The 23,289-nt window shown below is 40.5% G+C and overlaps 1 long non-coding RNA gene across 1 annotated transcript; it reads right to left on the bottom strand.

Annotated features, from left to right (window-relative positions):
• Positions 1–12,486: 12,486 nt before the first annotated feature.
• Positions 12,487–21,497, bottom strand: Gm40906. Its single transcript, XR_873213.2, has 3 exons — positions 21,309–21,497; positions 20,149–20,388; positions 12,487–12,552 (listed from the first exon to the last, which is right to left on the bottom strand). It is a non-coding gene; the product is annotated as a predicted gene, 40906 (long non-coding RNA).
• Between the last annotated feature and the right edge of the window lie 1,792 nt (positions 21,498–23,289).

Genomic DNA, 23,289 nt, shown 5'->3' with positions numbered 1-23,289 from the left:
TAGCGCTAGATTTGTGAAAAGATATTGTTTAAATTTCGTTTTGTCTTAGAATCTCTTGGTTTTTACATCTATGTTGATTGAGAGTTTTGCTGGGTGTAGCAGACTAGGCTGGCATTTGTGTTCTCTTAGTGTCTGCATGGCCTCTGACCAGGCTCTTCTTGCTTTTTTTTTTTTTTTTTTTTTCCATTTTTTATTAGGTATTTAGCTCATTTACATTTCCAATGCTATACCAAAAGACCCCCTTACCCACCCACCCCCACTCCCCTACCCACCCACTCCCCCCCTTTGGCCCTGGCGTTCCCCTGTACCGGGGCACACAAAGTCTGCGTGTCCAATGGGCCTCTCTTTCCAGTGATGGCCGACTAGGCCATCTTTTGATACATATGCAGCTAGAGTCAAGAGCTCAGGGGTACTGGTTAGTTCATAATGTTGTTCCACCTATAGGGTTGAAGATCCCTTTAGCTCCTTGGGTACTTTCTCTAGCTCCTCCATTGGGAGCCCTGTGATCCATCCATTAGCTGACTGTGAGCATCCACTTCTGTGTTTGCTAGGCCCCGGCATAGTCTCACAAGAGACAGCTACATCTGGGTCCTTTCAGTAAAATCTTGCTAGTGTATGCAATGGTGTCAGCATTTGGAAGCTGATTATGGGGTGGATCCCTGGATATGGCAGTCTCTACATGGTCCATCCTTTCATCTCAGCTCCATACTTTGTTTCTGTAACTCCTTCCATGGGTGTTTTGTTCCCACTTCTAAGGAGGGGCATAGTGTCCACACTTCAGTCTTCATTTTTCTTGAGTTTCATGTGTTTAGGAAATTGTATCTTATATCGTGGGTATCCTAGGTTTTGGGTTAGTATCCACTTATCAGTGAGTACATATTGTGTGAGTTCCTTTGTGATTGTGTTACCTCACTCAGGATGATGCTCTCCAGGTCCATTCATTTGGCTAGGAATTTCATAAATTCATTCTTTTTAATAGCTGAGTAGTACTCCATTGTGTAGATGTACCACATTTTCTGTATCCATTCCTCTGTTGAGGGGCATCTGGGTTCTTTCCAGTTTCTGGCTATTATAAATAAGGCTGCTATGAACATAGTGGAGCATGTGTCCTTCTTACCAGTTGGGGCTTCTTCTGGATATATGCCCAGGAGAGGTATTGCTGGATCCTCCGGTAGTACTATGTCCAATTTTCTGAGGAACCGCCAGACGGATTTCCAGAGTGGTTGTACAAGCCTGCAATCCCACCAACAATGGAGGAGTGTTCCTCTTTCTCCACATCCTCGCCAGCATCTGCTGTCACCTGAATTTTTGATCTTAGCCATTCTGACTGGTGTGAGGTGGAATCTCAGGGTTGTTTTGATTTGCATTTCCCTGATGATTAAGGATGTTGAACATTTTTTCAGGTGCTTCTCTGCCATTCGGTATTCCTCAGGTGAGAATTCTTTGTTCAGTTCTGAGCCCCATTTTTTAAGGGGGTTATTTGATTTTCTGAGGTCCACCTTCTTGAGTTCTTTATATATGTTGGATATTAGTCCCCTATCTGATTTAGGATAGGTAAAGATCCTTTCCCAGTCTGTTGGTGGTCTTTTTGTCTTATAGACAGTGTCTTTTGCCTTGCAGAAACTTTGGAGTTTCATTAGGTCCCATTTGTCAATTCTCGATCTTACAGCACAAGCCATTGCTGTTCTGTTCAGGAATTTTTCCCCTGTGCCCATATCTTCAAGGCTTTTCCCCACTTTCTCCTCTATAAGTTTCAGTGTCTCTGGTTTTATGTGAAGTTCCTTGATCCACTTAGATTTGACCTTAGTACAAGGAGATAAGTATGGATCGATTCGCATTCTTCTACATGATAACAACCAGTTGTGCCAGCACCAATTGTTGAAAATGCTGTCTTTCTTCCACTGGATGGTTTTGGCTCCCTTGTCGAAGATCAAGTGACCATAGGTGTGTGGGTTCATTTCTGGGTCTTCAATTCTATTCCATTGGTCCACTTGTCTGTCTCTATACCAGTACCATGCAGTTTTTATCACAATTGCTCTGTAGTAAAGCTTTAGGTCAGGCATGGTGATTCCACCAGAGGTTCTTTTATCCTTGAGAAGAGTTTTTGCTATCCTCGGTTTTTTGTTATTCCAGATGAATTTGGAAATTGCTCCTTCTAGTTCGTTGAAGAATTGAGTTGGAATTTTAATGGGGATTGCATTGAATCTGTAGATTGCTTTTGGCAAGATAGCCATTTTTACAATGTTGGTTCTGCCAATCCATGAGCATGGGAGATCTTTCCATCTTCTGAGATCTTCTTTAATTTCTTTCTTCAGGGACTTGAAGTTTTTATCATACAGATCTTTCACTTCCTTCGTTAGAGTCACGCCGAGATATTTTATATTATTTGTGGCTATTGAGAAGGGTGTTGTTTCCCTAATTTCTTTCTCAGCCTGTTTATTCTTTGTGTAGAGAAAGGCCATTGACTTGTTTGAGTTAATTTTATATCCAGCTACTTCACCGAAGCTGTTTATCAGGTTTAGGAGTTCTCTGTTGGAATTTTTAGGGTCACTTATATATACTATCATATCATCTGCAAAAAGTGATATTTTGACTTCCTCTTTTCCAATTTGTATCCCCTTGATCTCCTTTTGTTGTCGAATTGCTCTGGCTAATACTTCAAGTACTATGTTGAAAAGGTAGGGAGAAAGTGGGCAGCCTTGTCTAGTCCCTGATTTTAGTGGGATTGCTTCCAGCTTCTCTCCATTTACTTTGATGTTGGCTACTGGTTTGCTGTAGATTGCTTTTATCATGTTTAGGTATTGGCCTTGAATTCCTGATCTTTCCAGAACTTTTATCATGAATGGGTGTTGGATCTTGTCAAATGCTTTTTCTGCATCTAACGAGATGATCATGTGGTTTTTGTCTTTGAGTTTGTTTATATAATGGATTACATTGATGGATTTTCGTATATTAAACCATCCCTGCATCCCTGGAATAAAACCTACTTGGTCAGGATGGATGATTGCTTTAATGTGTTCTTGGATTCGGTTAGCGAGAATTTTATTAAGGATTTTTGCATCGATGTTCATAAGAGAAATTGGTCTGAAGTTCTCTATCTTTGTTGGATCTTTCTGTGGTTTAGGTATCAGAGTAATAGTGACTTCATAAAATGAGTTGGGTAGAATACCTTCTACTTCTATCTTGTGAAAAAGTTTGTGCAGAACTGGAGTTAGATCTTCTTTGAAGGTCTGATAGAACTCTGCACTAAACCCGTCTGGTCCTGGGCTTTTTTTGGCTGGGAGACTATTAATAACTGCTTCTATTTCTTTAGGGGATATGGGACTGTTTAGAAGGTCAACTTGATCCTGATTCAACTTTGGTACCTGGTATCTGTCCAGAAATTTGTCCATTTCGTCCAGGTTTTCCAGTTTTGTTGAGTATAGCCTTTTGTAGAAGGATCTGATAGTGTTTTGGATTTCTTCAGGATCTGTTGTTATGTCTCCCTTTTCATTTCTGATTTTGTTAATTAGGATTTTGTCCCTGTGCCCTTTAGTGAGTCTAGCTAAGGGTTTATCTATCTTGTTGATTTTCTCAAAGAACCAACTCCTCGTTTGGTTAATTCTTTGAATAGTTCTTCTTGTTTCCACTTGGTTGATTTCACCCCTGAGTTTGATTATTTCCTGCCGTCTACTCCTCTTGGGTGAATTTGCTTCCTTTTTTTCTAGAGCTTTTAGATGTGTTGTCAAGCTGCTAGTATGTGCTCTCTCCCGTTTTTTCTTGAAGGCACTCATAGCTATGAGTTTCCCTCTTAGAAATGCTTTCATTGTGTCCCAAAGGTTTGGGTACGTTGTGGCTTCATTTTCATTAAACTCTAAAAAGTCTTTAATTTCTTTCTTTATTCCTTCCTTGACCAAGGTATCATTGAGAAGAGTGTTGTTCAGTTTCCATGTGAATGTTGGCTTTCTGTTATTTATTTTGTTATTGAAGATCAGCCTTAGTGCATGGTGATCTGATAGGATACATGGGACAATTTCAATATTTTTGAATCTGTTGAGGCCTGATTTGTGACCTATTATGTGGTCAATTTTGGAGAAGGTACCATGAGGTGCTGAGAAGAAGGTATATCCTTTTGTTTTAGGATAAAATGTTCTGTAGATATCTGTCAGATCCATTTGTTTCATCACTTCTGTTAGTTTCAGTGTGTCCCTGTTTAGTTTCTGTTTCCATGATCTGTCCATTGGTGAAAGTGGTGTGTTGAAGTCTCCCACTATTATTGTGTGAGGCGCAATGTGTGCTTTGAGCTTTACTAAAGTTTCTTTAGTGAATGTGGCTGCTCTTGTATTTGGAGCATAGATATTCAGAATTGAGAGTTCCTCTTGGAGGATTTTACCTTTGATGAGAATGAAGTGTCCCTCCTTGTCTTTTTTGATGACTTTGGGTTGGAAGTCAATCTTATCAGATATTAGGATGGCTACTCCTGCTTGTTTCTTCATACCATTTGCTTGGAAAATTGTTTTCCAGCCTTTCATTCTGAGGTAGTGTCTATCTTTTTCTCTGAGATGAGTTTCCTGTAAGCAGCAAAATGTTGGGTCTTGTTTGTGTAGCCAGTTTGTTAGTCTATGTCTTTTTATTGGCGAGTTGAGACCATTGATGTTAAGAGATATTAAGGAAAAGTAATTGTTGCTTCCTGTTATTTTAGTTGTTAAAGGTGGCATTCTGTTCTTGTGGCTGTCTTCTTTTAGGTTTGTTGAGGGATTACCTTCTTGTTTTTTCTAGGGCGTTGTTCCCGTTCTTGTATTGGTTTTTTTCTGTTATTATCCTTTGAAGGGCTGGATTCGTGGAGAGATAATGCGTGAATTTGGTTTTGTCGTGGAATACTTTGGTTTCTCCCTCTATGATAATTGAGAGTTTGGCTGGGTATAGTAGCCTGGGCTGCAGTTTGTGTTCTCTTAGTGTCTGTATAACATCTGTCCAGGCTCTTCTGGCTTTCATAGTCTCTGGTGAAAAATCTGGTGTAATTCTGATAGGCTTGCCTTTATATGTTACTTGACCTTTTTCCCTTACTGCTTTTAGTATTCTATCTTTATTTAGTGCATTTGATGTTCTGATTATTATGTGTCGGGAGGAATTTCTTTTCTGGTCCAGTCTATTTGGAGTTCTGTAGGCTTCTTGTATGTTCATATGCATCTCATTCTTTAGATTTGGGAAGTTTTCTTCAATAATTTTGTTGAAGATGTTTGCTGGACCTTTGAGTTGAAAATCTTCATTCTCATCCACTCCTATTATCCGTACGTTTGGTCTTCTTATTGTGTCCTGGATTTCCTGGATATTTTGAGTTAGGATCTTTTTGCATTTTCCATTTTCTTTGATTGTTGTGCCGATGTTCTCTATGGAATCTTCTGCACCTGAGATTCTCTCTTCCATCTCTTGTATTCTGTTGCTGATGCTCAAATCTATGGTTCCAGATTTCTTTCCTAGGGTTTCTATCTCTAGTGTTGCCTCGCTTTGAGTTTTCTTTATTGTGTCTACTTCCCTTTTTAGGTCTAGTATGGTTTTGTTCATTTCCATCACCTGTTTGTATGTTTTTTCCTCTTTTTCTGTAAGGACTTCTACCTGTTTGATTGTGTTTTCCTGTTTTTCTTTAAGGACTTGTAACTCTTTAGCAGTGTTCTCCTGTATTTCTTTAAGTGATTTATTAAAGTCCTTCTTGATGTCCTCTACCATCATCATGAGATATGCTTTTAAATCTAGGTCTAGGTTCTCAGGTGTGTTGGGGTTCCCTGGACTGGGCGAAGTGGGTGTGCTGGGTTCTGGTGATGGTGAGTGGTCTTGGTTCCTGTTAGTAAGATTCCTCCGTTTACCTTTCGCCATCTGGTAATCTCTGGAGTTAGTAGTTATAGTTGACTCTGTTTAGAGATTGTTCTTCTGGTGATTCTGTTACCGTCTATCAGCAGACCTGGGAGACAGATTCTCTCCTCTGAGTTTCAGTGCTCAGAGCACTCTCTGCTGGCAAGCTCTCTTACAGGGAAGGTGCGCAGATATCTTGTATTTGGACCTCCTCCTGGCCGAAGAAGAAGGCCCAAAACAGGACCTTTCTCAGACACTGTGTTGCTTTGGCAGTTCCCAGGTGGTACAGACTCTCACCTAAGCAGACTAAATTCCTAAGTTCCTTGGAGTCCCGGGACCAAGATGGCGACCGCTGCTGCTGTGGCTTAGGCCGCCTCCCCAGCCGGGTGGGCACCTGTCCTCCGGTCCGGAAGGTGGCCGGCTGTCCCCGGCCCACACAGGGTGCTGCCTCAGCGCCTCTGTGCTTCTGCCTGTTCCAGAAGCTGTCAGGTTCTCTGGCGCACCCTCTCACCTGTTCAGACTAATTTCCTAAGTTCGGCGGGTCCCGGACCAAGATGGCGACCGCTGCTGCTGTGGCTTAGGTCGCCTCCCCAGCCGGGCGGGCACCTGTCCTCCGGTCCGGAAGGTGGCCGGCTGTCCCCGGCCCACACAGGGTGCTGCCTCAGCCCCTCTGTGCTTCTGCCTGTTCCAGAGGCTATCAGGTTCTCTGGCGCACCCTCTCACCTGTTCAGACTAATTTCCTAAGTTCGGTGGGTCCCGGACCAAGATGGCGACCGCTGCTGCTGTGGCTTAGGCCGCCTCCCCAGCTGGGCGGGCACCTGTCCTCTGGTCCGGAAGGTGGCCGGCTGTCCCTGGCCCACACAGGGTGCTGCCTCAGCGCCTCTGTGCTTCTGCCTGTTCCAGAAGCTGTCAGGTTCTCTGGCGCACCCTCTCACCTGTTCAGACTAATTTCCTAAGTTCGGCGGGTCCCGGACCAAGATGGCGACCGCTGCTGCTGTGGCTTAGGCCGCCTCCCCAGCCGGGCGGGCACCTGTCCTCCGGTCCGGAAGGTGGCTGGCTGTCCCCGGCCCACAAAGGGTGCTGCCTCAGCGCCTCTGTGCTTCCGCCTGTTCCAGAAGCTGTCAGGTTCTCTGGCGCACCCTCTCACCTGTTCAGACTAATTTCCTAAGTTCGGCGGGTCCCGGACCAAGATGGCGACCGCTGCTGCTGTGGCTTAGGCCGCCTCCCCAGCCGGGTGGGCACCTGTCCTCCGGTCCGGAAGGTGGCCAGCTGTCCCTGGCCCACACAGGGTGCTGCCTCAGCGCCTCTGTGCTTCTGCCTGTTCCAGAAGCTGTCAGGTTCTCTGGCGCACCCTCTCACCTGTTCAGACTAATTTCCTAAGTTCGGCGGGTCTCGGACCAAGATGGCGACCGCTGCTGCTGTGGCTTAGGCCGCCTCCCCAGCCGGGCGGGCACCTGTCCTCCGGTCCGGAAGGTGGCCGGCTGTCCCCGGCCCACAAAGGGTGCTGCCTCAGCGCCTCTGTGCTTCCGCCTGTTCCAGAAGCTGTCAGGTTCTCTGGCGCACCCTCTCACCTGTTCAGACTCCTCTTCTTGCTTTTAGTGGCACTGTAGGGAAGTGTATTGTAATTCTGATAGGTTGACCTTTGTATGTTACTTGGCCCTTTTCCCTGACAGCATTTAATATTTTTTCTTGGTTCTGTGCTTTTAGTGTTTTGATAGTTATGTAACAAGAAGATTTTCTTTTCTGGTCCCATTTATTTGGTATTCTATAGGCTTTTTGTATCTTTCTTCAGGTTGGAAACATTTTCTTCTATAATTTTGTTGAAGACATTTTCAGGTCCTTTGAGCTGGGAATCTTCGTTCTTCTCTATTTCATTTATTCTTAGGTTTGGTCTTTTCATTATATCCTGGATTTCCTGGATGTTTTGGGATAGGAGCTTTTTGCATTTTACATTTTGTTTAACTGTTGTGTCAATGTCTTATATGGTACCTTCTACACCTGAGATTCTCTCTTCTATCTCTTGTATTCTGTTGGTGATGCTTTCATTTATGACTCCTGTTCTCTTTCCATGGTTTTCTATATACAGTGTTGTCTTATTTTCTGATCTCTTTAATGGTTTTATTTTCACTTTTAGATTCTGGATGGTTTTCTCCAATTCCTTCACCTGTTTGTGTATATTTTCTGGTATTTTTTTAAATGGATTTGTGTGTTTCTACTTTAAGGGCTGCTTCCTGTTTTCTTGTGTTCTCCTGTATCTCTTTATGGGAATTATGTACTTCTTAAAGTCCACTATCATAATCATCAGATGTGATTTTTAAATCAAAATCTTGTTTTTCAGGTGTGTTTGAGTATCCAGGGTTTCCTGTGGTGGGAGAATTGGGTTCTAATGATGCCACGTAGCCTTGGATTCTGTTGTTTATGTTTTTAGGCTTTCCTCTTACAATCTGGTTGTCTCTGGTGTTAGGTGATCTTGCTGTCTCTGACTGGAGTTTTTAAGTCCTGTGAGCCTGTGACCCTGAGATTAGGTTTGTCAGCACTCCTTGGGCATAAGTTTATACTCTGGGCAGAATTGTGTTGCAGAGAGCCTTGGCACAAGGTTAGTTCAGGTGTGCAGATAGAAACCAGAAGCCATATCTTTGAGTTGAGAATTCCCAGGAGGATTCTCACCAAATCATCTTGGAGTAAGGTTGCAGGTGAACACATGATGGCTCCGGAACAGCTAAGAGGCAGGCAGTGGGAGTGGCAGGACAATAGCGCAGCAAGCTCTGCCCCCCCCCCCATGTTCTCTAACACTGAAACCTGAGCAAACAGGTTTCAGGCTGGGGAGGGGAGGTTATATCTCCTTCCTGTTGTTAATATAAAAAAGAAAAGGCTAGGCTCAGGCATAAAATTTATTTGTCTTTTAGTTCTGCCTGAATTCTTAGAGCTTAATGAAGAAACCTGTCTCCATGGGATTTCTTAACTTTTCTTATGGTAAATCATATCTAGATAAGATTGTCCTTTCTGTCCTACTAAACAACTAGCAGACTAGCCCTGAGCTGTTGGCTCTGACTTTTATAATGCTAATTAGTACTGAATAGGTAACTTCCTTGTTGAAATTTTTACTGAATACCAAGTAGTCAGCTACACTGTCTTTTTAGGGTGTTGGAACCCTGTCGAAGACTGAGTGTACAAATTTGAAAGGCACTTTATTATGAATAACACTGAAGAAGAGTATGTGGATGTTCCTCAGCATTCTTGGATGACAGGCAGGGAATAGGGAGGAGGGGGTGACAACTGGCACCGTAGTACAAGGCCAATTGGCTTTTTAGGGTGGGAGGCTGTGAAGGGCTTGCACTTCTAAAGGTATGGTCTCCAACCTCTCCCCCCCCCCTATTAATTAAGGTTAAATAAGGCCATGCTTAACTGAGGTGATCAAATGTTTTTCTCATCAGTAGATGAATTAGTAAAAAGGCCAGAGACTCTCTGGAAGTGGGGGATGTGCTCTGAATTAACTTTGTTAGGTAATTAAGAATATAGTTATCTACAATAGGGATCTCTAATATTGGACTAAATATAAGAAGAGTCTAAGATTGAGTTAGAATGACTGGTCACACTGAAGAAAAGAGAAAAATCATTATGACTCTATTAAATGACTAATCTTACTAAGTCAGAACATACAGTCTCTGATATACTATTGCCATAAAGTTAAAAGGCTTGAAGCTAGTTGAAACTGGAAAAATGGTAAGCAAGGATGGATGTAAAACATGAACCCAATTTAGTTTTCTAGTCACTTTAATCAGGGCACTGAGTCAACTTACCTGCCAGCTCGTCACACAAATTAACCATCATGCTTTTGCAGCATTCTGTGGAGAGAACCTGTTTTTCCCTTCCCTAAGAAGGCAGCTGTTTAGGATCAATCTATAAGCCAATAAGTAGATCCTTTTAAGATACTATAAAGCATTTAGTAAATTCTTTGACATTTAAATTTTAAAATTTGAAAATTAAGGTATGATTTAAATAGTGTGCATGGGAATGCACTAAATAGTATGTACGGGGATACAATTTCTCCCTTCTTTGTCTTTTAAGAAGTTAAAGTTTTAAAGTTTCACAATATCTAATCTTTTGAATTAATAACTTGTTGACAAAACATTTTAAATACTTCACTGTAAAGGGTCAGTGACTAATTGCACTTTCAATCATTTCTCTTAAAGAGTGATTGTAACTAGAAAGCTTGACAAGTTATTAAGAGTAACGTGTGTATAATTTATTTATTTATTAACTAGAAATAAGAACATTTATTTGTAGCAAATTAAGTAAAAGTCCTCAAGAATTAACACTATTATGTGGAAACAAGAAGTAACTGAGGACAGTAAAAGGAAAGAATTATACATGCACAATTTTTAAGAATACTAAAATATTATCTTAAACCATAACTGATATGAATATACAATGAATGACGTTATATATCTAATCTACCGTATATGTACCACCTATAGACTGTCTGAGATATAAATTTAGCCTGGCATTGTTTTAAAATGTCCAGGCAATTTAGAACAATTTAATAAATGTCTAAATGTCTTTTTAAAATGACAGCATTATTTTTATGAGTTGTATATGCATAAGCAATTGTAAATTTGAGAATTAATAGCATCTGAGGGATGAACAATCTTATGCAATTGTGAGCTCTGAGATATAGCATTGACTATTAATATACAAATTAAGGTTTGATTGTTCAGCATTTTAAAACACCATCTACAGCATACAACTAGATTATTTGTGCTGAAACATGGGGAAACTGTGTGTCTCAAGGCCCCGCCCCACAGCAGCCAGCAGCTAGCTGGGCCAACGATCGGCTGGGAGGATGAGAAAAATGACTTTACAATGTTTTATCTGGCCAAGGAATTGTTTTGGGCACAGCTAATATTTAATTACCAATGAATATAATTAATAACAATTATAAAAGCTTTCTTTATTTTTTGTAAAATCTTTTGTAGTAAACTAAAACCCTAAGTAATAAAAGGATATTGTCTCTGAATCTTTTGGGTGAGAGCAAGGATTTAAAGTAAACTTCCCTTGAGAAGCATTAGTTAATAAAACATTTTTCACTTAGGAAACAATATACATTGAAAGATTAAAACTCTTGGCTTCTTGTATAGAAGCAGAAGTGATAAAAATTTCTTACATAATGTAGATCAATATTTAGCCATATTAGAGGCAAAATATTTTAGTTATTATAAACTCACTAGAAGCAAAACCTTTTCAATCATTAAGATGCAAAGGAGAGAGAAAAAGAAACAAACTTTTGGATCTAATATAACTATATAAAAGGTAGGCAAACCAGATTGTAATGCCTTGATAAATTTTACGGTCTGATTGACTCTTTATAAACTATGAATTTGAACTTTATTAAAACAGCATCTGGCTAGATCTGTAAAGAATTATTAAGTTTCTTTTGCAACATTAACTTTGGGAAAGTAAAACTCAATTTTAAAACAATTTATTACTTATAGAACTAATATTCGAAGCATTACTATCATATTACAAAGTTTGGCTGCCAATTAATACCTATGAGTACATGCAAGCTTTAATGCTTTAATAAAGGACATTGTTTTAACTCTTATCTTAAATTCTACTTTCTAGGATAGGAACCACATCAATTATTATCTCAACTAGAAATATCTTTAGAGACTTAGCCTCTTTGCCTGCCTTATGCCATGTGTTGAAAGGACTTTCAAACTTGAGTTATCAATGTTAAGACTAACCATCTGTTAGCAATGTAACAATTATTAATCTTAACCCATAACTTATGAGCTGATAGTGAAAATGCGCAGAGTACATTACCAATAAAAAAAGAACCAAATGAAGCAGTTACATTTAGACCAATCAGAAAATATTAATTTAATTTTTTAAAGCTACAATCATAGGACAAAAAGCACTTTATCATTTGCCAAACACATTAATCACGATTGTAGAGAACCCTCCAGGAAAAAAACCTTTTATCAGCTTTTTTACCCCGAAACTAAGAGGCTGTGGACTCTCCCCCCCCCCTTTTTTTAAATAATGAACAAGTTTTCCCACCAGGGGCCCTCTAGCCATGTGTCTGTTTCCTGGTTGAAGCACATGGCAGCTCTCGGCTTTGCAGATAAGGGTTTTGTTTTGTTTTGTTTTGTTTTTGCCATCTTTATTATCCAACATAAAACATAGAACATTCATTCATACAGACTGGACACGAACATACATGAATTGAACACGTGAACAGATTGGTGCAACAGACATTAGACAAGACACAAAAGGGGCAGAGTACTTCTGCTGTAAAGCCCAGAGAGAACAAAGCATGGCACTCCTGAAATTTCTCTCTGCTTTTTGGGACATTTTCCTCCTGCATGATACAGTCCGCCTGATTATTAATTTCCTTTTAATAAACCCTTTCTTTTCTCATGCCTAAAAATGTAGCTTCTGGGAACTATGGCTAACCGCCTGTTAAGTTTCTAGCTCCTGATAAACTTCACTGCCGAACCTAAGTGAATTAGCGTTCAGGTTTAACGCTGTTTCAACTTAGCCCATACGGACCTTCTCCAGTATGAATTTCCTTTAATTATTTTCTTCTTCTATGGAACTCCAAACCAGCAGTGTTTCTTCCAAATGTCCTCTGCCATTTCTCAGTCCCACGTGGGTGCCAGATGTTGTGTCTGGCCAGTGGCTCACATGTCTGGATTCTGTTCTTGGAAGGCATCCTGGAATCTGAAAGAGAAGAGGGAGCTAAGCAGACGAGAGAAAAACGTAGCTAAGACAAAATTCTGATCAAAGCTCAATTTTACTAATTCGTGCTCTGAGTTATGAAGGAGAGGAAGGGGCCCAATTCCCGCCAAATCATCTTGGAGTAAGGATGCAAGTGAACACGTGATGGCTCCGGAACAGCTAGGAGGGGGGCATTGGGAGTGGCAGGACAATAGGGCGGCAAGCTCCGCCCTGATTCTCTCTAACACTGAAACCTGGGCAAACAGGTTTCAGGCTGGGGAGGGGAGGTTACAAATACCATTTTTTCCAGAAGATGTATAGAGAATCTCAGTATAACGATACAACTTTTAGTGATCTGGAATAGGCTTTGCAATTTGCCACCAACTATAGTTAATGAAGATGATCTATTTACTGAAGCCTCACCTGGGGACTCTGAGAGCACTAAAAGCCCATTGTGTTAACAAACAGAAAGAGAAAAATAATTTGATATTCCTAGTTTATTAATTGTTAGAGGTGACATATTTGATGACTCTCAATATAAAACTTTTGACATTTTTGTTGGATAAGTATGCTGGTAAGCTACCTTTAGTCTCATTGGATGAAATGACAAAGGTTAGGAAAGTCCTACATGATAAAATAAGTCAAATTCTTTTGTGTCCGAAGGAGGTATGGGAAAAAACTGAATTTAGTAATAAATTTTATTGGGTAGAGCTACACATAAACAATATAAAGATTTTTAAGTGTGGTCCAAATGAAAATCCTCTTTTCTGCATCCATTGAGCTCAAGTTGGGGAAATTCAAGCTGAAGCCCTCAATATAAGTTTGGCTGAATTAGTGCAAATATTCAAGAGCCAGCCACTAGTGGTACTGGCATTTAAAGTAAGGGGAGCTTTTAGTAAAGAATGGGATGCTATAACCTGGGAAGTGCTTTTGTGGGATGACTTTTATATGTCAAATTGTAAAATTCATATGTTTTATAAATTCATAGACTTATCTCACATGAGGAAGTAGGTTTTTTTTGCCATCAACTCCCCCCATTGAAGTATAACATTTTTCACCTTTGACTGAGATAATTAATAATTAATTCTATGCTAAACTTACAGAAACTTGTAAGAAGGAAATGCTAGACAAGTAAATACTGCTGTATCTCAGGTCCCACACACAGTTGCTTCTAGTCTATAACTGTACTTATGGCAAATCAGGCTCCTATATGGGAAGTTTAGTCCATAACATAATGTATTATAATACTAAATAGATATACTTAATGATTTTGGTATTTATTTAAACATAAATCTGATGAATGGATTTTAAGGATATGTGATAATGGTGGAAGGAACATGATAGTTGCTCAAATTTCATTAATATGGACATTCTGTGTAGAATTTGTAGACTTAATATACAAGATTGAACAGTTGACAAATAGGTGTCTGTAGTATGCTTTAATGGTTAGGTGAATCATTTGTCAAAATTTGGCCTACTGAAAAGGAGTTGGTACCGGATAGCACTTGGTTTACAGTTGATAAAACTGTTTTAAGGCTCAGGGAATTTGCAATCCTAGAGAGAATACACTTTCACAGGGATAATCTCCAGAAGTCTTGTCCTTCACTAATCCTCAAAAAGACAAAATGGTAAGATAGGCATCAGCACACTTAAAAAACATAGTTATTGCCTTTTTTCTTATGCCAGACTTTAGGAAAGGGATAGGCTGCTGCTAAGTTAAATGAATTAGATGGAATGGTTTCAATTGGACCCTGTAAGAAAAAGATAGGCAACAACATTGAGTCATCACCAAAGCAAAGTGATCATAGTAACCTAATGGAGAATATAGACAAAATAATGTCTACCATGGCCTAATCTTTAATCACAGTAAAGGGCAAGTGAATTGTATGATGGTATGACTTCTATATATATTTGTTACTGGCTAATCACTCATGGTGTTTCCATGTGTAATATAGATAAGTAACCTCTTTGATTTTTGTCTGGTTTTTACATGGGAAAAACACAAACAAATGAGGGAAATGAAAGATTAGATTTTGGTTAAACGGAATCTTGGTACTTGAATCAGTTTCCTAACTTGAGTTAGGTTTCAGAACTGAAACATATTAAATGCAGGGAGTGCCAGGATTTCCTGCCTAAGGACCATGGAAAATCCCCTAAAATTTTATTTTTAGACTTTTTCAAGTCCTTCCCCCATAGGGACCTACAGCCTTTTATAAGGATAGTTGTACATTGGGAGAAAAGAACAACCAGAATTTCTAAGGTTTATTGGATAACAGTTATGAATTAATAAAGACGCCCTGAGATTCCATGCAAGGTTGTGGCAATTCAGGTAAAGTGAGGGATTGTAAGGAGGCCAAGTGATTAATCAGGTTTTGGTTAAATCCTAATTCACATATTCACAGGTCAAATGGATCCACTAACTCATCCACTCTAATTGGGGTAAGTATACTTAAAATTTGACAGAAAGATTACATTGGATCACCTTTTTATGAAGTGAAAGTTACCAAGTTTGTAGAGGATAAATGGAAACCTTTAGTTGGCTTCAAAATTTTTTGAGAATTTTTGAAGTTTGATTTATTTAAGAAGCTCAAAAGTATTATAAGAATGTGTTTTCACCTTAAACCCAGGTGAGAGGATGTGGGTGTGCTGTGGGCTACATGTAGCAGCAGACTCTGGTTTGCCTCATGATCTATAAAAGGCATGGTTTTGCTATCTAGAGAAAGTTACTATTATTGTGTAGTATTAAGAGTTCTGGGAATTTTTCAGAGGATATAAAAACACTGTAAAGTCAGGGTTAGTGAATGCTGGTCAGTTACATGGGGGTTGGATGCTGTTTGTTAGTAGTTGTGGTAAAAAAAAATACAGATATTAGATTCAGTGATTTCTTACCCTTCTAGCCATGTTTTTTTTCTCCTATTCTCTGTATTCATTCCAATTTCTTCCCCATTTATTCTTGTTTCTATCCTACCTAGTGTTAGGGGAAAAATTACGGGGATAAAGGGTGGAAATAGAAGAATGCACAAAGTAGCCAAGACCACTTACATGCCTCTACCAAGGGAAATAGTAATTCAGAAACAGTATATTTGTGGAGAAATTGTAAAACATAGTCACATCATCAAGTACTTGAAAGATACAGATATATATTTTCATGTACATCTACCTTTTAGTCCCTTATCTGGCCTGCATTGAAGACAGATTGGTTGAGGAGAATGATGACTGGCTACTAAGAAAACAAAATGATACTGACTCTGCAGTTGCTGAACTGAATGCCCTCCTCAAAAATGTAGATATCTAGTACACAGTATGAAGAAATTCTTACTTGTTTGAAGAATGCCTTGTTTTCAGAACATGTCCTCTAGGACCATGAGAAGAAATTTGCTTTCAATTTTCAAAGGCAGCATTATAGTTTTAAAGTTTTAACTCAGTGATTTATTAACTCCCAGGGCCTGTGTTATAACTTAGTTATAAGGGATCACAACCATCTGTCTTTTCCATGGAATAAAACATGGGTGCACTATATCAATTATTTTGTGCTGATTGGACCATAAGAGCAGGAATTTGAAACTACTTTTATTCCTTGATAACACATATGCACATGAGAGGATGGAAATAAATCCAAGGAAAATGAAGTGACTGTTATTTCAGTATTCTATTGGTTGGGATACGCTGAGGTAGTCCTTCCAACTTGAAAGATAAGTTATTGAATGTGGTTCCTCATACTACCAAGAAAGAAGTATATTTGTAAAGCCTAGTTGGGGTCTGAAGACCAGACATTTCTCTGTTGCATATGTTACTCTGGCCTATAATCCAAGTGACTTAGAAAGTTGTAAGTTTTACGTTAGGCCTCCTGAAAAATGGGAAGAATCTACAACAGATCAAATTTGATGTTCAGCTTACTCTTTGTTCTACCTCTTGAACTATCTATGCCCACATACACCATTGTAATACACTGTTGGGAGCTATTAAGACAACGCTATTGTCCTGATCTCTGAATTGGGCCTCTCCCCCCGAGAAGAAAAGGGGGTCAAAAGCGGGCCACCGACACACATTTCCAAGAATAACCACAGAATGTTTCAGCCCTAAGTCAGCACCAGATGCCCTGACCACACCCTGATACCACCAAGTTCCTGCTTCCCTGTGTAACTGCCTAAAGAAAAATTTCTACTGCCCCACCCCTCCTGCTGAAAAGTACTTCCCCTTTTGCTTGTGCATTTAAGCCTTGGGCCTTTCTCAATAAATCGAGACCTTGATGTTACTTAGACTGCTTCCGTGTGTCCTTCATTACACAAGACTCTTGTCTCTCTCTAGCCCCCCCCCATTTGGTTCTTAGGAGAAGGTCCCCTCGAGACCCTCGAATAACTGGACCTGCTGGATGGGTCAAGTGGTGCCAGAGGTGGGGCACGAGGTACGACTACCCTCTGGACAAAGGATTCAAGAGGTACCACATAGACAGTGAGACAGTTCCCTGCCACTTCGCTTGAGTGTTGGGAATGTCGAGAGGTAAGCCTGGGCTTTCAGTTGTTGTCCCATTAACCATGGGGAAGGTTTTGTCAAAGAGGCAGTTTTTATTCAAGAGATGAAGGGGTCTCTTAAGGAAAGAGGGATAAGAGTTTAAGGAAAAAGGATTTAATAAAACTCTTTTGTTTTTTGGACGAGAGATGTCCATGGCTGGTATTAAATGGTCCTGAAATACACCCTTTAACCTGGAATAAAGTAGGCAAAGAAATCAACATTTTAATAAAACAAGGAGAAGATGTCCCTGAGTCCTTTTTTAGCTATTGGGGAATCATCAGAGATCTCCTTAAACAGGCAGAAGAGGGCGGAGAGGACGCTCGCCTCCTAGCCCTTACTGAAGATTTTCTAGAAAACTCCTGATCGCCGTCTCACAAAAGGGAAACTGAGCTGCCAGCGAATCATCAGTCTCGGCCGTCATTGATTATCGATGCCCCGGCCCCTGAGGATTCCCTGCCTTCCCCTCTTTCTTCCCAAATTACATTAGATTCTAGAAAAGGGGCTACTGCTCAACCCCCTGTTAGACCAAAAAGAATTTACCTCATTTTGTATAAGGAGTTGTCAGATGAACCGCTTGATCCTGCCTCGAAGGCAAAATTAGATGAGGAAGCCTTTAAATATGAACAAGACCACTATGGTCCCGGGCCCGGTGCCTATCTTACCATCGAGCTCTTCAATAAACACCCCCCTCCTTACTTGCCCCCCATTCCCCCTACCCCTCACCCCATATCTCTGACTTCTCCATCCATTCAGCGATTACTTCAAACTAAAAGAGAACTTCAGACTCAGATCACCAATCTTAAAAATGTTCTAGGGCTTCAAAAGGAGCTACAAGCCCTCAGTCTAGAGACTCGGAGTCTACAAAGAGCCCTCATGGGGAACCTTCAAAGTCCCATCTCAATAAATCCTCAAACTGGCCGCAAAGGTCCCTCTCAGAAACAAGGGAATAAAAAACTGACCTTCCCGGTCCTCACCCAAGCTCAAGCCCGTCAGGCTGCTCCAGGTCATGAGATCACCCCCCCCCACACACACACACACACACAGACTAGCTCTTCCGATAAAGATCAAGGGGAACCAGAGAGTGATGAGGAGTGGGATCAAGCAAACTCTGATTCCGATGAGGGTGGCATGTCCCCCGATGAAGGGTTAGACACCAACAGCCAACCAGTCTACAAAAAGCTAAAACTGAGACATGTAAAAGATCTTCATTCAGCAGTCAAAAATTATGGGGTTAATGCCCCATTCACAGTATCTATATTAGAAGGTTTAGCAGGAGAAGGCTACTTGATACCCAATGAATGGAATAAAGTTGTTCAGTCTGTCCTCACTAGAGGCCAATATTTAACTTGGAAGTCAGAGTTTGTGGACAGAGGAGAAAATCTGGCTGCAAATAACAGAAAGAATCCTACTAGTAAGACAGCCTCCTGGACTGCTGATAAAATCTGTGGTAAAGGCAATTTCGCTGCAGACAAAAAACAATTAGGGCTCTCCCTTGGTATCCTCGCCCAGAAAGCACAGGCGGCCCTGGGAGTTTGGCACACTGTCCCTGCTGCAGGGGCGCTTACTACACCCTTAACCAAGATTATACAAGGGCCCCAAGAGTCCTATGCGCAGTTCATTGCCAGATTGCAGGAAGCAGCTGAGAGAATTTTGGAACCTGAGGAAAGTGAGGGTCTGTTGGTCCAACAACTTGCTCTTGAATACACCAATTCGGCATGTAGGGCTGCCCTGAGAGGTAAAACCAAGAGTTTAGATATAAATGGTATGATCAAGCTTTGTAATGAGGTAGATGTGTTTTCCCAACAAGTCTATCAACCTGGCTATTGGGGCTGCCTTACAACTAAATAAAAGAGAAAAACTTGCTATAGATGCAACCAACCTGGACATTTTGCTAGAGAATGTCCTACACAAAGACAGAGCACCCTAGTCTCAACCATGTCTGCTACCCAACAAAAGTTCCCCTGTCTTTGCCCTAAGTGCAAGAGAGGCCGCCATTGGGCATGAGATTGCCGATCTAAGAGTGATATCCAAGGCCACCCAATACCTGCGGTCCAGGGAAAGGGCCAGAGGGTCCCCCTGTGGGGCCCATCTCCCCTGATAACAACTGCAGAGAACCAGCCCCCACAGGAGATTGTGCAGGACCAAGGCAGGGAACGCAGTGTTGGACCTGTGTTCCTCCACCACCAGGATTATAACTCCTGAGGAGGGAACAGTGGTCATCGAAACAGGTGACTTTGGGCCCCCTCCCCAAAAGACTTTTTTTCTCATCATCAGCCGAGTGTCCAGACTTTTACAAGGCCTAACGGTGACTCCTACAGTGGTTGACACCGACTACCATGGGGAGATAAAAATTTTAGTCACTGCCACGCAGTGGCTAAGGTTACTGCCAGTTTAGAAAAGAGGAAAAGAGAGAGAGAACAACAAGAGTCATGGTACCAAAATTGGTTTTCAACCTCCCCCTGGCTTTCTACCTTGTTGCCCTCCCTTTTGGGGCCCCTATTGGGACTCTTATTATTGATTTCCTTTGGTCCTTGGGCATTTCAGAAATTGACCTGATTTATTAAATCTAAAATTGATTCATCTCTTTCAAGCGAATTTGTTTTAGTTCATTACCATCGGCTGGACTTTGTCAATAACAAGCAGGTTACTGGAGAAGAGTCAGATGTGGATACCACTTCCTCACCCTCATCTCGAGGAGAGAGACTCAATTTCCATAAAATGCTTAAGTAAGATCATTCCCCTCCCCCTAAATTCGGCCATCAGTCTCATGCCATGAATCATTTATAGATTGCCGTAGTTTGTGCTTCTGACATGGTAATATACATTCTCACCACATTGGAAAATAAACAGTCATCCCAGGGTAGACACATCGAAAAATTGGAACTTGAAGCCGTCGCCCATGAGAGTTGTGAGACTAAGTATTACACAGAGATCCTCTTCCAGTTTAAATTTTGGAAGGAAAACCTCAAAATTAGTGACAGTCATCAATTCTGGTTTGGTCTGCTCTGTTAAATTCTCAAATGTGAGATTGTTTTCCCTTTGGTAAAGCAGAATTACAAACTTTCAGACTTACAGTTGATGTCTTACCAAGAGCCACATAGGTTGCTTATTTGGGATCCTTGTTTTGGAAGCAGCTGAACTTTTAGGGATGAGAGTATCTAGCTGAACAAAGGAGGTAGTTGCTGGTGTTGTATCTCTCAAGGCAATACTCTGTCCATGTCCCTTCTTATTTCTCTTTCCTGCTTACTCAAAGATCTGTAGCTTCTGTCACATCCACCTGCAGCCATGGCAACCAATGATAGGGACAGGTAACTTGAAATGGATCCTCTGAAAGAATGAGCCAATATAACTTCTTTCTGAACTAGGTTATTCATGTCATACATCTTGTTAGTGATAAAATACTACCTAACACCCTAGAGAAGCAAAGCTGCAGTAAAGAATCTAGATGTTGAGAGTCAGGCAAGCTGTTCTGCTTACAAAGAACTCTTGGGTCATAAGCACTCTACTATCCTTCATTGAAAGGATGGTTCACATGCTACGGGGTAGCCTGCTGCAAGGGAGACCACAATATGCCATAATGTCCTGCCTGACTATAATCTCCCCAACTGCACCCCTCCTCTTTCTCTTTGTTAGTTTAAAGTAGAATATTGTTGTCTTTTATCATTTCAATTATTAAAATAAAATACTAACAGGGATATGTGGTTTTATTTACAATGGGTGAATAGTTTTTAAGCTGTGTGCTGTTTGTTGCCCCAGTTGCCCTCAACTTATTCTATCAGGCATCCTGCTTCCATTTCAGGGATGGAAAAATCTTACATGGTCAGGTCACACAGCCCACATTGAGAGTGTTGGACACAACTTTAGTCTCAAAGTCTCATAGCTGGATCTGTGACTACCAGACCTCAGTTGCCAGCCACAAAGGTGTTAACATTGAATCATATTCTAATGCAGAATGACATTGCTGGATTAATCTAATGTTGAGTTGTTCTCAAAGACATTTAAAACGGAGAGTCCTATGCTACTGTACACAGCAAAATTTTCAATGAGCATAGATGAAGAAACCAAGATATACCATGAAAACTTGAAACAATATCTTTCTACTAATTCAGCACTGTGATGGACTCATTCTAGAAACCCTTTACACCCCAAGTGTTCTCAGATGTGGCTTGTGGATGGCTAGCTTTTCACCAGTCTCTTCCTCTAAGAACTTTTGCTGTGATGCACTTTGGCTTCTCCAGGGTACTTACCTTCTGCTGCTCATCTCCACATTTCCACAAAAGGTTACTAACACCACATGTCTTCTAACCCCTGACCCAGCAGGGAGTGTCAGCAGCTGCAGAACCTTTAGCCTGTGGCTTTCTTGCTCATCTTGCTTGAGGAAAGTATTGGCTTCCTTATGTGCAGCGTCTGGTTCCTCAGTCACGTCCCAGTCTCTAACAGCACTAGGGAAATTCAAATATCCCTTTACATTTCTCTATTTCCTCTGCTTTTCCAACATCCAGTCTAACCACCTTACATCTAAACTCTTCTTTTGGGGGCCACTTATCCTTTTAGTCACATAGCATTGAAACTTGCCCCATAGTTACCTTCCTCTTTGTCCTTGTGTCCTCTGACATAATGTCTCCTTCTGCTCTGTATCTGCTTCATTCTCACTCCTGCTCCCTCCCAGTCTTCCCTTCCATCTTCTTCATCTTCTAACAAAATTCCATGCCATTTTCTGTCTCAGCTAGATGCATTATCCTTTTTTTACCCTTTTGTTTTCTCTATGGAGTCTTGTTAGAATGAAGCCTGGCTTTAAAAACAGTGGCCTCTCTTAAGAACATAGTCCCTCACAGCAGTACTATATTTACCATCTACTTTACAATTCTCAACTATGTCATTGTCATCATCATCATTGTCCTTTCTGCTTAATGATACCAGGTCCTAAATCCTTTTCTGGAATAAAGTATTTTTGAGGTTCAAATGCTTCCAGATTGTTGTTGCATTGAGCTTAAAAACTGAGTAAAGCATCTGGCCTCCCCACCAAAATTTCACTTCCTCATTATTCGTTCATTAATGTGACTTTAGTGTAACCTCCAGAGGAACACTTATAAAAGTATTGGTTAGGACATTCCTTGTACTGTAAGTAGAATATCTCGTAAGATTCATCTGAAGCTGCAGGTTTGCGTCTGGAAAGGGATCAAGCATGCTTAGGCTGTAAGTATGATTATTGTTTTACCATTCTTCCTCTAAATATCCCAGCAAAGCATCAGAAGTGTGTGTGTGTGTGTGTGTGTGTGTGTGTGTGTGTGTGTGTGTGTGTGTGTGTATGTATAATCAACTTTATTAACTGGCCTGGCAAAATTCTTTTCCATACCCAGGTGTAAAGGGCTTCATTCCATTCTCGAGTCTCCTTAATTTTCTTCATGTTCCTTTGCTATCTCAAGACATTTTTTATATGTTATTTATTTCCCTGCTTGAAAAAATTAATCATAGTGCTGACTAAAATAAGCTATTATGCAATTGGTTAGTTTTATACTGTTTCTATCTTTTCTTTAGAATTAATTTTGCTATGAACATTCATGTATACATTTATGTATAGACACATCTCTTTTGGAATTGAAGTGGACATAGCCTTAGAAATTTCTGAGCCTTTTTAAACCATCAATTTATCTTTTTGAAGAACTACATAATGAGTTTGAAAGCATCCCACCAGTTTTGTTTGAGTTTTAGTTTCTCCGTGTGTATGTGTGTGTGTGTGTGTGTGTGTGTGTGTGTGTGTGTGTGTGTATGTGTCTTTCTCTGATTTTAGCAAGTGGATGTAATATGGTGCCTCATTATGGTTTTGAGTTATGTTTTCCTGGTGAATAGTGATGTCAATCATATACTGGGTGCTTACTGCCCCTAGATAAATCTTTCTATAAGAATTTCTTCTCAGATTCATTTTCTATTTTTATTTTGGTGAGCACTAAGATCATGATCATCATCACTATCATATTTAGAAATAATTGCATGGCACAAAATTACTGTCTATGCTCTCTGATTACCTTTTTATGTCAATGGTAAATTCTAAATCTTTTCAAGATCATAGATCCTTATACCATATGTACATACCATATGACTCTTCCATCTCTATGAGATATGAATAGTGGAAAGACTCTCTAAGGCATTGCCACAGCCCTGGTCTGTCTCAGTTAAGAAAACTCCCTTCCATGCCTTCATCGATCTTACATAGGCTTCTCTAATCAG

Source organism: Mus musculus, chromosome 13 (assembly GCF_000001635.26).
Source record: "Mus musculus strain C57BL/6J chromosome 13, GRCm38.p6 C57BL/6J".
In the NCBI taxonomy this organism is placed as follows: Eukaryota; Metazoa; Chordata; class Mammalia; order Rodentia; family Muridae; genus Mus; species Mus musculus.
This window is presented reverse-complemented; position numbering and strand designations above follow the sequence as displayed.